Source organism: Marmota flaviventris, chromosome 1 (genome assembly GCF_047511675.1).
Source record: "Marmota flaviventris isolate mMarFla1 chromosome 1, mMarFla1.hap1, whole genome shotgun sequence".
Classification (NCBI taxonomy): domain Eukaryota; kingdom Metazoa; phylum Chordata; class Mammalia; order Rodentia; family Sciuridae; genus Marmota; species Marmota flaviventris.
Window position 1 is genome coordinate 165,310,105 of NC_092498.1, and position 11,195 is coordinate 165,321,299.

Sequence of the window (11,195 nt, forward strand, 5' to 3'; positions counted from 1 at the left end):
CTGGGAGACGCGCTCTCGAGAACCTAGTGCTGGTTCTGGCTCTGCTCTGATTCAGGAGGGAAGGGCCTACCTCGGCTTCTTGACCGAACCACGGGGAACCTAGTGGAGTCCTGGGGGTCGTTCCTTGTGTCCGGTTCGGGACGAAGCGCGCTGCTGTAGTCCGCACGTGATCGCCCGGGGCAAGATGGCATTAACGGAGAAACGGACCCAGAGGCGTCGGGAATCCCAGATGGGCGCGTGCCACCGCTTGATGCCTGGTCCACGTCGGGGGTCTGGCACGTCGTTTTTAGGTTCTAGAAAGGCACCCAGGTGTCCCCTCTCTACCGAGTCTGACTCGTGCCTCTATGCGCACCCGATGTCTCCAGGCTTCATCAGAAGGCGCCCTGTAAACCTGAGTTTTCTTAACGAAGAGGCACAGAACAATTGCCGAATGTGGGCGAGAGCTCGGAGTTCTGGTGAAATCAGCTCAAAGGTGGCTGCGTCGGCCTCGCAGTCCGAGGTGCCCACGGGCGTTTACGTTCTGGAGCTCGTCCCTTCCGCCTTCAAGTGCAGATGCGCGTGAGGGACACACACACACACCTGATCAGGAAAGTTCCCCTGGAAGGGAGTCCCAGTGCCAGTGAGATCGCGAGTGCAGTACTAAACTCCTGGGCCCTGGTAAGAGAGTTCAGTCAAGACGGTGATGGCCCCTACCTTTCAGGGAAAAGGAAGCGCCCCCACCACAAGGAAGTTCTAGGATACCCGCAGTGTGCTAGACGCGCGGGCTCAGTCCACCTTTCACTGATTTCAGTCGCCCTGGGAAATATTATATCACTTTACAGACAAACTTGCTCAAAGTCACGCTGCAGGCTGTATTTGAATCCAGATTCTTTTTTTTTTTTTAAGCACCACTTAAAAGAAAATATGACAACCAGTGAGACAGAGATGTAAAAAGATTTAAGTATCCAATCATTTCTATAGAATTTGACTTTTCAGACAGAAAACCTTCCATAATTGTGTATCTTTACACAATTAGAACCACAGGTTTTCATTTGCTACTTTCATTAACATTTTTCTTTTGTTAACATAATTCATTTTTAGGGAGTGCAGGTACCCCTATACATCCACTTAATATCCTGGTATAGTATACTTTGTTACTTTGAGATTGTTTGCAAATATATCCTTGAATTCTGCACATGGGACACATTCCCTGGAATTGGGAAAGCTCCAGGTGGAAAGCTTTGAGTGGCCGAGAACAGCAGAGTGATTTTGCCCTACAATGACTTTGAACTTTCCCAAGAAGCTGCACCATTTATTCTATCACCTCCAAGGAACAAATGTAAGGAGTTTAATACACAATTCTAAGCATTGAGTGCCGTCTTTTCTCCCCTACATTAATAATGTCTATGGATAGTTCAAGGTTACCTTACTAAGCATTTTTTTAGATGACTAAACATTCAAAATTTCCTATCTTCATTCCCATTTTTTGTGAATGATCTGTTCATATCCATTTATCTGTTGGGGCCTTATACCTATTCTAACTTTGAACAAGCATTTTTTTTTTTTTTTTACAGATATTACTCCTTTGCAATCACTGATGCAAATATTTCCAGTCTGTTGTTCTTTTTTGTTTTATTCTAATGTTCAATTTGTCATTTTTTTCATTACTTCAATACTAATGAAGTAAGCTTTCTTCCACCCATCTGATAATCTGTTTTCTGCTAGTTTTATACAATTTCATTTCATATTTAATTCCTTGATGACTATATGCTGAATTTATTTTGCTTTATTTTGGAGTACAATGTGGATTTAACTCATCCCCTCTGTTACCAATTGTTATTGCTTATGCAGTCACCATTTATCAAACAGTTCTTCCCTTATGATTTGTTTAGTTAAACCTACTTTTATGGGTTGGTATATTTTTTAATTTTCCATTTCCTTCCATAGGCCTTGGTTTAAGCAAAGACTACATGTATATAAATATTGGCTCTTTGAAATAGGTTTTTAAAAATCTTTTTTAGTTGTCTTTATTTTTATGTAGTGCTGAGGATTGAACCCAGTGCCTCATGTTTGCAAAGCAAGCACTCTACCACTGAGCTACAGCCTCAGCCCTGAAAATGGTTTTTACATCTGACAAGGCTCAGTTCCTACTATGCCAGGTGGGGGTCTTCTTTTTTCAGAATATCACTTAATATTCACACAAGTTCATGTGTCCATGTACATTTTAGAATAATCATTCCACCTTTGCACTCCTGTTTGTCTTTGAAGATGAACATTCAGGTTCAACACTGAGTAGCCCTGTGACATTGACAAGTTGCTTACCTCTATATTCTTGGTCTATAAAAAAGGATAGGAATTAACACCTGCCTCCTCATTAGCTCAATGCCTGGCACATAGAAAATGCTTAGTAAATGTCACCTATTGTTAACGATATTTTTGGTTTCAAAGAAAATTTGAAATTTTGCATGGCATTGCATTATCTAGGAACTAGTTTAAATGCATCAAATATTCTATAACATTTCATTTTTTTCCAACCAGGACATGTGCTATCTTTTCTTTTTTCCCAATATTTTAAGACTCTTAGATAGAAGCCAGAAGTTCCCTTGTTGACTCCAGCCCTCTTCCACTCTTCACCTTCATGACCCCTAATGAAGAGAAACAGCAAAGAGCCAGAGTGAATAGTTGAAAACTACCATTTGAATGGCTGCCTTGGGCTGGGCTTGGGTGGGTGTGGGTTGTGGATATATGCACCTTGCAGCATCCCTAGAATAGAGCAAACTAGGAGCTTCCAGGACATCTTTAGTGAGAGGCAGAGTTAGGCCACAAACCAACGGTGCCAGCTCCTCAACTACTCTGCTCCTGGGAAATTTGGCTTCCAGATTGTTGACAGAGAGGTAGGCCCCAGAAGAGAATGGAACTAGGGGTAAACTAGGGAAGACTGACTTCTCATTATGACTCACCTTTCCTAAAAGCCTCCCTACACTTCCTGATACAACTTGTGTAAGTCCAGCAACCTCACTGTGGCCTATATGACTATCCCGTGCCCCCTGCCAACCTGTTCTACTCACCTAACTTGCCAGCTGCACCTGCCTCCTTTTATTTCCATGAGCATGCCACAGTCCTTCCCACCATGGGGTGCACATAACCTCGACCTCCTCATCTACCTTCATGTACTTGACACCTGCAGTATTTGTTTAACAAGGTGGGCTCCTCGGGAGTTTGCCTTCCATCTCATCTCTCTCTCTTTCTCTCTCTTCCCCATAGTTGAATTTATAATTTATGCCTGCATTTGTTTGTAATTTGCTTGTGTCCTGTCCATGGCTCCACAGATAGACATCAGTCCCCATGAGGGCAGAGATGTGCCTGATCATTAAACCTGAACCTGGTCTTTTCTCCAAGAAGCAGTTGTGGACAAGAGAATGGCATCCAAGACCAGAGGCTGGCATACCCAGAAGGCTCCCTGGCCATTCCCAATTTGGTCTCCACTTCCTTCTGGCTCCATCAGTTGGAGGTTATAACACCATGTCCTCACTGACGGAGGGATCCATACTGACTATCCCAAAATGGACTCCTGTTCCCTTAAACTTTGCCTGCTCCTTCCAAGGAGGCTTCTTTCTGGCAGCAGTGAGTGTGAAGCTGGAACTTAGGACTGAGTGAGAAAAGAGTAACAGGCCCGGACCCTGGGTACTGGCAGTGCCATTGGTCAGGGCATCAGGCTGTTTTCAACCCAAGAGGAACTTAATTAGGTTCCTCAAGGCTGCTGTGACCTGCTTTCAATAATCAGTATCTTTCCATTGTCACTGAGCAACCAGTTCCCTTTAATCATCCAAGTGAGGCAAGTCATGTAATGTCTCCTTGGGGCTAGTTACCCCAGTGAGCAGGTGATTGCAACCAAAGGGCCCTACTTACCCCATGCTACTCTCTTCTGAGGCCCAGCTGGCTATGGAGGCCCTGCTTCTCTGGGAATAAAGACCACTGCTGAATGACCTCCCAGGACTTGCCCTGCTCCATCTCCAGTTTTTGTTCTTGCAAATCCCATGAAGCATCCTTCTCTCCTACAACATATTGTAGGGGGAAAAGCAACAGGATTGGAAGTAGCTAGATAGCTTGGGCTCAGTTCAGGTTCAGTCACTGCTTCTCTATGAGACCTTCTGTGGGACTTTCTTTGTGGAACCCTTTGCCTCTCTGGGCTCAGTGTCATCATCTCAATAAAACAGGAATGAAGCCACCTACCATGCAAATCCCTGAGAATTAAAGGACAAAATGTTGATAAGGCCTCTTTGCAAACTGCAAAGCACAACAGAATTATAAGAAATAATTGGCCTGGCCTCAAAGTCACCTCCACCAGGAAGTTGCCCAAGACCACTCTACTTCCTTCTTTGTCTTCCCAAGGAACTTAGCTTCTTCCCCTGCCTTCTGTTATTTACCTTGGGACAGGCCCAGACCCAACCCCATATTCCATCCTTGAGTGTTGCATCCTAGAATCGTGCTCTATTCATCAGTGGAATCCCCTTTCTGCTTCCATAGCCCTCTTTGGCCAATTCAGACTGGCAAATAAATTAATAGCTACAATGTTTCTAACTTTATATTACTTGTATCCCCTTTCTTAAACTTTTTCACATCTTTAATGTCTTATCAACTAACAAAAGTTCACAGGTGCATAGGGGTGTAACTCAGCAACAGATCACTTACCTGACACACAAAAGGTCTTGAATTTGATCCCCAATACACAAAACAAAATTCACAAACATCAAATAAGTGACAATGACATTGAGCAAGGCATGAAAAAACAGGGGAGCAGCTCTCTGTATTGGGGTTTCTCTTTGGGGTGATGAAAATGTACCAAAATTAAATAGTGGTAAGGGTTGCATAACTTCATTAACATACCAAAATGGATAGAAGTTTACACTTAGAAAGGGTTAATTAGGCTGGGCACAGTAGTGCATGCCTGTAGTCCCAGCAACTTCAGGTACTGGGGCAAGAGAATTGCAAGTTCAAGGACAACCTGAAGAACTTAGAAACACCCAGCCTTAAAATAAAATTTAAAGGACTTGGCGGGACGGGTAAACTCAATGGTAGAGTGTTTGCCTAGCATGTGTGAGGCCCTGGGTTTAATCCCCAGGACAGCAAAAAATAAATAAATACATAAATAAAGATGAGTTTATGGTATTTGAATAATATCTCACTTAAATTGTATGAGAAATGTATACAGGACTATTATCAAGGACACAAACGTGCAGCTCTTTTATCAAATGTAGCTCATATGGTTCTTTGCTTGATCAGAACAGTGAAGTGTTTTTGCTTTCTTTTTTTGGTACTGGGGATTGAACCCAGGGGCACTTAGCCACTGAGCCACATCCCCAGCCCTTTTTATTTTGTATTTTATTTTGAAATAGGGTCTTGCTAAGTTGCTAAGTCTGGCTGTGAACTCACAATCCCCCTGCCTTAGCCTCCTGAGCTGTGGGATTACAGGTGTAGCCACTGAACGCAACCAGAACAGTGAAGTTTTTTACGATACTTTTTTTTTTAAGGATAATTTATACCATAATCAAAATGCAAAGTGTTCAGTCACACCAGAACACTCCTTGAGACCCCATCTAATAATAACAACAGCTCCATAGATTGGTTTTGCCAGTTTTTAAAAAATTCATCATAAAGTAAGTACTTTTTTTGTGTCTGTCTTTGAGATTTATCTACATTGCTATGTATATCAGATTATTCCTTTTTTTCTTTAATTTAAATCACTTCTTATATCAGGTTAGATATTATTTTAATCATAGAGAATTCCTAGGGAATAAATATTCAGGGGTTCCCTAATATACAGTCTTTGAAATATTATACCCATATCAATGAAGTTTCAAGCTTATGCCCTCAGGTATGTTTATATCATATGATTTTACACACACACACACACACACACACGTGTGTGTATATATTTGTAAACATGCACACATATGCCATTTTAGTAAAAGGTTAGGTATATTTTAAAACATACACAAAATATAGAAACATTTTTTTTATTTTTTTATTGGTTGTTCAAAACATTACAAAGCTCTTGACATATCATATTTCATACATTAGATTCGAGTGGGTTATGAACTCCCATTTTTACCCCAAATACAGATTGCAGAATCACATCTGTTACACATCCACATTTTTACATAATGCCATATTAGTAACTGTTGTATTCTGCTACCTTTCCTATCCTCTACTATCCCCCCTCCCCTCCCCTCCCATCTTTTCTCTCTACCCCATCTACTGTAATTCATTTCTCTCCTTGTTTTTTTTCCCATTCCCCTCACAGCCTCTTATATGTAATTTTGTATAACAATGAGGGTCTCCTTCCATTTCCATGCAATTTCCCTTTTCTCTCCCTTTCCCTCCCACCTCATGCCTCTGTTAAATGTTAATCTTTTCCTCCTGCTCTTCCTCCCTGCTCTGTTCTTAGTTGCTCTCATTATATCAAAGAAGACATTTGGCATTTGTTTTTTAGGGATTGGCTAGCTTCACTTAGCATAATCTGCTCTAGTGCCATCCATTTCCCTGCAAATTCCACGATTTTGTCATTTTTTTAGTGCTGAGTAATACTCCATTGTGTATAAATGCCACATTTTTTTTTATCCATTCATCTATTGAAGGGCATCTGGGTTGGTTCCACAGTCTAGCTATTGTGAATTGTGATGCTATGAACATCGATGTGGCAGTATCCCTGTAGTACGCTCTTTTAAGGTCTTCAGGGAATAGTCCGAGAAGGGCAATAGCTGGGTCAAATGGTGGTTCCATTCCCAGCTTTCCCAGTAATCTCCATACTGCTTTCCAAATTGGCCGCACCAATTTGCAGTCCCACCAGCAATGTACAAGAGTACCCTTTTCCCCACATCCTCGCCAGCACTTGTTGTTGTTTGACTTCAGAATGGCTGCCAATCTTACTGGAGTGAGATGGTATCTTAGGGTGGTTTTGATTTGCATTTCTCTGACTGCTAGAGATGGTGAGCATTTTTTTCATGTACTTGTTGATTGATTGTATGTCCTCCTCTGAGAAGTGTCTGTTCAGGTCCTTGGCCCATTTGTTGATAGAAACATTTTTGATACAGGTTATTGAACCCAAGGGTGGTACATCCCCAGCCCTTTTAAATTTTTTATTTATTTTTATGTTTATTTTTATTTTATTTAACTTCTTTTTTTTGTACCAAGGATTGGACCCAGGGGTGCTCAACACTGAGCCACATCCCCAGCCTTTTAATTTTTTTTTTAAATTTTAAGACAGGCTCTTGCTAAATTGCTGAGGCTGGTTTTGAACTTGCAATCCTCCTGCCTCAGCCTCCTGAGTCACTGGGATTACATACCATACAATTTCCATACCCAGCCCTTTTTAAATTTTTTTAGTTGTAGGTGGACACAATACCTTTAATTAATTAATTTATTTATTTATTTATTTTATTTTATTTTTATTTATTTATTTATTTTTATGTGCTGCTGAAGATCAAACCCAGTTCCTCACAAATGCTAGGCAAGCACTTTACCACTGAGCTACAACCACAACCCCCAATTCTAATTTTTTTTTAATATTTATTTTTTGGTTGGACACAATACCTTTATTTATTTATTTTTTATGTGGTGCTGAGGATCGAACCCAGGGCCTCACATGTGCTAGGCGAGCGCTCTACTGCTGAACCACAACCCCAGCCCCTCTAATTTTTTTTTATTTTGAAATGAATTATTATTATTACCCATGCTGGTCTGGACCTTGCAATCATCCCCCCTCAGCCTCCCAAATTTCTGGGATTATTGGCATAGCCACCATTTTAAAAGGAAGAGATAAAGATAACACAAATACTACTTTTAAATAATTTTTATTTTATTTCATTTCCCCTCATATTGTTAGATGATATTATTAAATGACATTAAGGGAAACTATATTAATAATAGTAATGGTATTTTGAATGAAAGTAATGTGATGGAAAAAATATCTCTTCCACATGACTGAAGTATAATTGAGGTACAATAAACTATACCTACATAAAGTGTACAATTTATTTATTGTTGATATATGAATGTACCCCAGAGACCATCAATATCATCAAGAAGGCAAATATTTTTATCACCTCAGAAGTTTCTGTATCTCTTTTAATCCATTCAGCCCATCCCAGCCTATCATAGGTAACCACTGGTCTGCTTTTGTCATCACAGGTTAGTTTGAACTTTCTAGAATTTTATATGAGTGGAATTATAAAACTGGTACTCTTTTTTTTTCTTCTTCTTCTTCTTAACCTGAAATTAAACTCAGGAACATGTAACCACTGAGCCCCAGCCCTTTTTCATATTTAATTTAAAGAGTCTCACTGAGTTGCTTAGGGCCTCATTAAATTGCTTCTAAATCCAATCTTCCTGCCTCAACCTGATGAGCCGCTAGGATTACAGGCATGCAGCACCGTGCCCAGCTAAAGTTGGTACTCTTTTTGCCTGTCTTTGTTTATGCAGCATAATTTTTGCTAGATTCCTCCATGTTGTTGTGGATAGCAGCAGCTCATTCCTTTTTATTGCCAAGTATTATTCAATTGCATGGATATACCACAATTTGTTTCTCCATTCCCTTGTTGGTGGGCATTTGGGTTGTTTCTGGGTTGGGGCTATAGCCATTTATGCACAAGTCTTTCTATGAACATGTGTTTTCATCCTCTTAGTTAAAAGCATATGTATTATATGCTAAAATATAATAATATGACTATTAATATAATAAATGTACTTAATCATTAATTGTATAATATTGTATACATATATAATAAATGCCTCATTATTAGTCATGTAATTACTGATGTAAGACTCATTACAGGTCTGCATCACTTAACCACTGAGACTTGTTCTGAGAAATGCATTGTTGGGTGATTTCATCCTTATGCAAACATCAGAGAGTGAACTTATATGAACTAAGGTGGCTATGACATCACTAAGTGATTTAATCTCACGGGACCACTATCACATATACAGTAAAGTCCGTCATAGACTGAAATGTTGTTCTGCAACACATGACTATATACATGTGTACAAATATCTAACTCTCTCTCCTTTTCTCTAGTGTGCGTGCCTTTCAATGGGGCATTTAGTTCCCATTCCTTGTGGTCCTCTACCTGCTGGCTTTGGATGCCAAGTTAAAAATTAGCAGACTCCTGGCCTTCATTCTAGAGAGGCCAGTTTTAAGACTTGGGGGCCAAGGTCAAGTGTGATGGTGCACACCAGTAATCGCAGCAGCTCAGGAGGCTGAGGCAGAAAGATTGCAAGTTCAAAGCCAGGCTCAGCAACTTAGAGAGACCCTGTCTCTAAATGAAAAATAAAAAGGGCTGGGGATGTGGCTCAGTGGTTAAGCACCCTGGGTTCAATCCCCAGTACAAAACAAACTAACAAGACTTAGGGCTAAGCTGGGTTGAGGGGCTTACATTTGGACCAGGACACTGAGTCTCCCTAAGCTGTCCCAGGGCTCCTCTCCTGACTGCCTAAGACCCAGCAGCCAGGAGATAGTAGAAAACAGGGCCATCTTAGGCATAGAGCAAACTCCAGGCCCATCATAAGCTGCCTGGGCAGGCTTGGGTGGGAGATTTGTGAAAAAAGCTGGTCATTAGGCCCTTGGAAGGGACTTGGCAGGGCAAACCTCTCCTGTCCCCCAACTCCAGAGGAGAGCATAAAGGGAGATATATATACATGGGCCTTCCTAGTCACCCTCTGTAGCCACCTGTTAGTAATCCTCTACTGCCCAGAGTCCTTCCTTCACACCCTGCCTATTTGCCATGAGTGCAGACCACAGTCCCCACCAGATTCTTTTGGCTGTCCTCACCTGTCCCATGTCCTCTGTCTTATTTCCTGCTTCTTCCCACTCTGCCATTTTTTTTCTTTTATATTTAGATATAGCTTACATCCTATAACTTAGAATATCGGTGAGAAGCCACATAACATCGGCAGGTACATTTAATATGTTTGTTTAATACCTGTTATAGCTACAGGTCAGATTAATCTCTCTGATTAACAAGTACTACCTCTAGTCCTCCAACTTGTCCCCTAGAGTTAGCACTAAGTGTATTTAGAAGGAAAGAAATTTCCACACAGTGCAGACAAAATTAGGAAAAATGCCAATGGACTTTGCTTTACCCAATAACTTTGTACAAAGGGAAGCATATTCAATTGAACCTATTTTTTTTTTTTTTTTTTTTTTTGGTAGTGGGGATTGAACCCAGGAGCACTTTGCCATTGAGCTATATCCTCAGCCCTTTTCTTCTCTTTTTATTTTGAGACATGGTTTCACTAAGTGCTGAGGCTGAGCTCAAACTTGCGATCCTCCTGCCTCAGTCTCCCAAGTTGCTGGTATTATAGGTATAAGCAATATAACAGTAGTGTACCCAGCTGTCATTGCTTATTTTGTAATTTCTGGGGTGCATGACCTTTGCTTCTGATGGGTGTTGCTCCAAAGGCCTTCAGTTTCCATTTGAACTAGTCATTTTACCAGATCTGCAGTAAAAAGTCTGGGGCAGTTGCTTATCTTTCTAATATCAGTTATTTTATCCTTGAAATTTGGTTAGTAACACATGGTTGGTTGAAAGCAGGACACCGTACCTAAAGATGTCTGGAGATTCTTTTGGCTGTGAGATTTTGGCTTAAGCTGCCAACTGTCGATATTTCAGAGGAGGAATTTTCTAGTATTTTTCCAAGTAGCAGAGCCAGGCTAACTCATGCATCAACCTTCGTTTCATTGATGCCTGCTGTGTGCCTGCTCTGACTGAGCTACTGTTATTAACAGGACTGTGACACGGTCACCCAGAGGAGCTCCCAGCTGAGAGAAGCCCTCCTGGGGATTGGTTCAATGAGAAGGGAGTGTAAAAAAGGGCCTCTGTCGGAGAGAGAGGCCTGATTTCCCCTCCTGAGCTAGGAGCAGAGCAGCTAAGTCATTGCCTAACTCGAATTATAACTATGGGGGCAAAGTCCCTTCTCTCCCTGGGCTTTGCTCTGGGTATTGGAGGAATGGAGAAAAAATCTACAGACCTTCTCAGCACTTTTGTGCTAGGTCATGTGATAGATCTAAACAGGCAGCCTTGACAGGTGGAGGTGGGGTTCTCTGCAGCCTGCAAGTGATTTGTCTGCCATTCCCTGCAGGACCCCAACACCTAGAGGATTAAATAAGGGATTATACATTGAGGTAATGTGGTACCTAAGTTATAGCTGGACTTATC

The 11,195-nt window shown here is 41.2% G+C and overlaps 1 protein-coding gene across 1 annotated transcript in view; it reads right to left on the bottom strand.

Moving 5' to 3' along the window:
* Positions 1-139, bottom strand: part of Sfmbt1 (Scm like with four mbt domains 1) — a 130,460-nt gene extending 130,321 nt beyond the window's left edge. The window contains exon 1 of the mRNA XM_071618760.1: positions 71-139. The gene's annotated coding sequence lies outside the window, so the exon portion shown is untranslated. The remainder of the gene's footprint in view (positions 1-70) is intronic.
* Between the last annotated feature and the right edge of the window lie 11,056 nt (positions 140-11,195).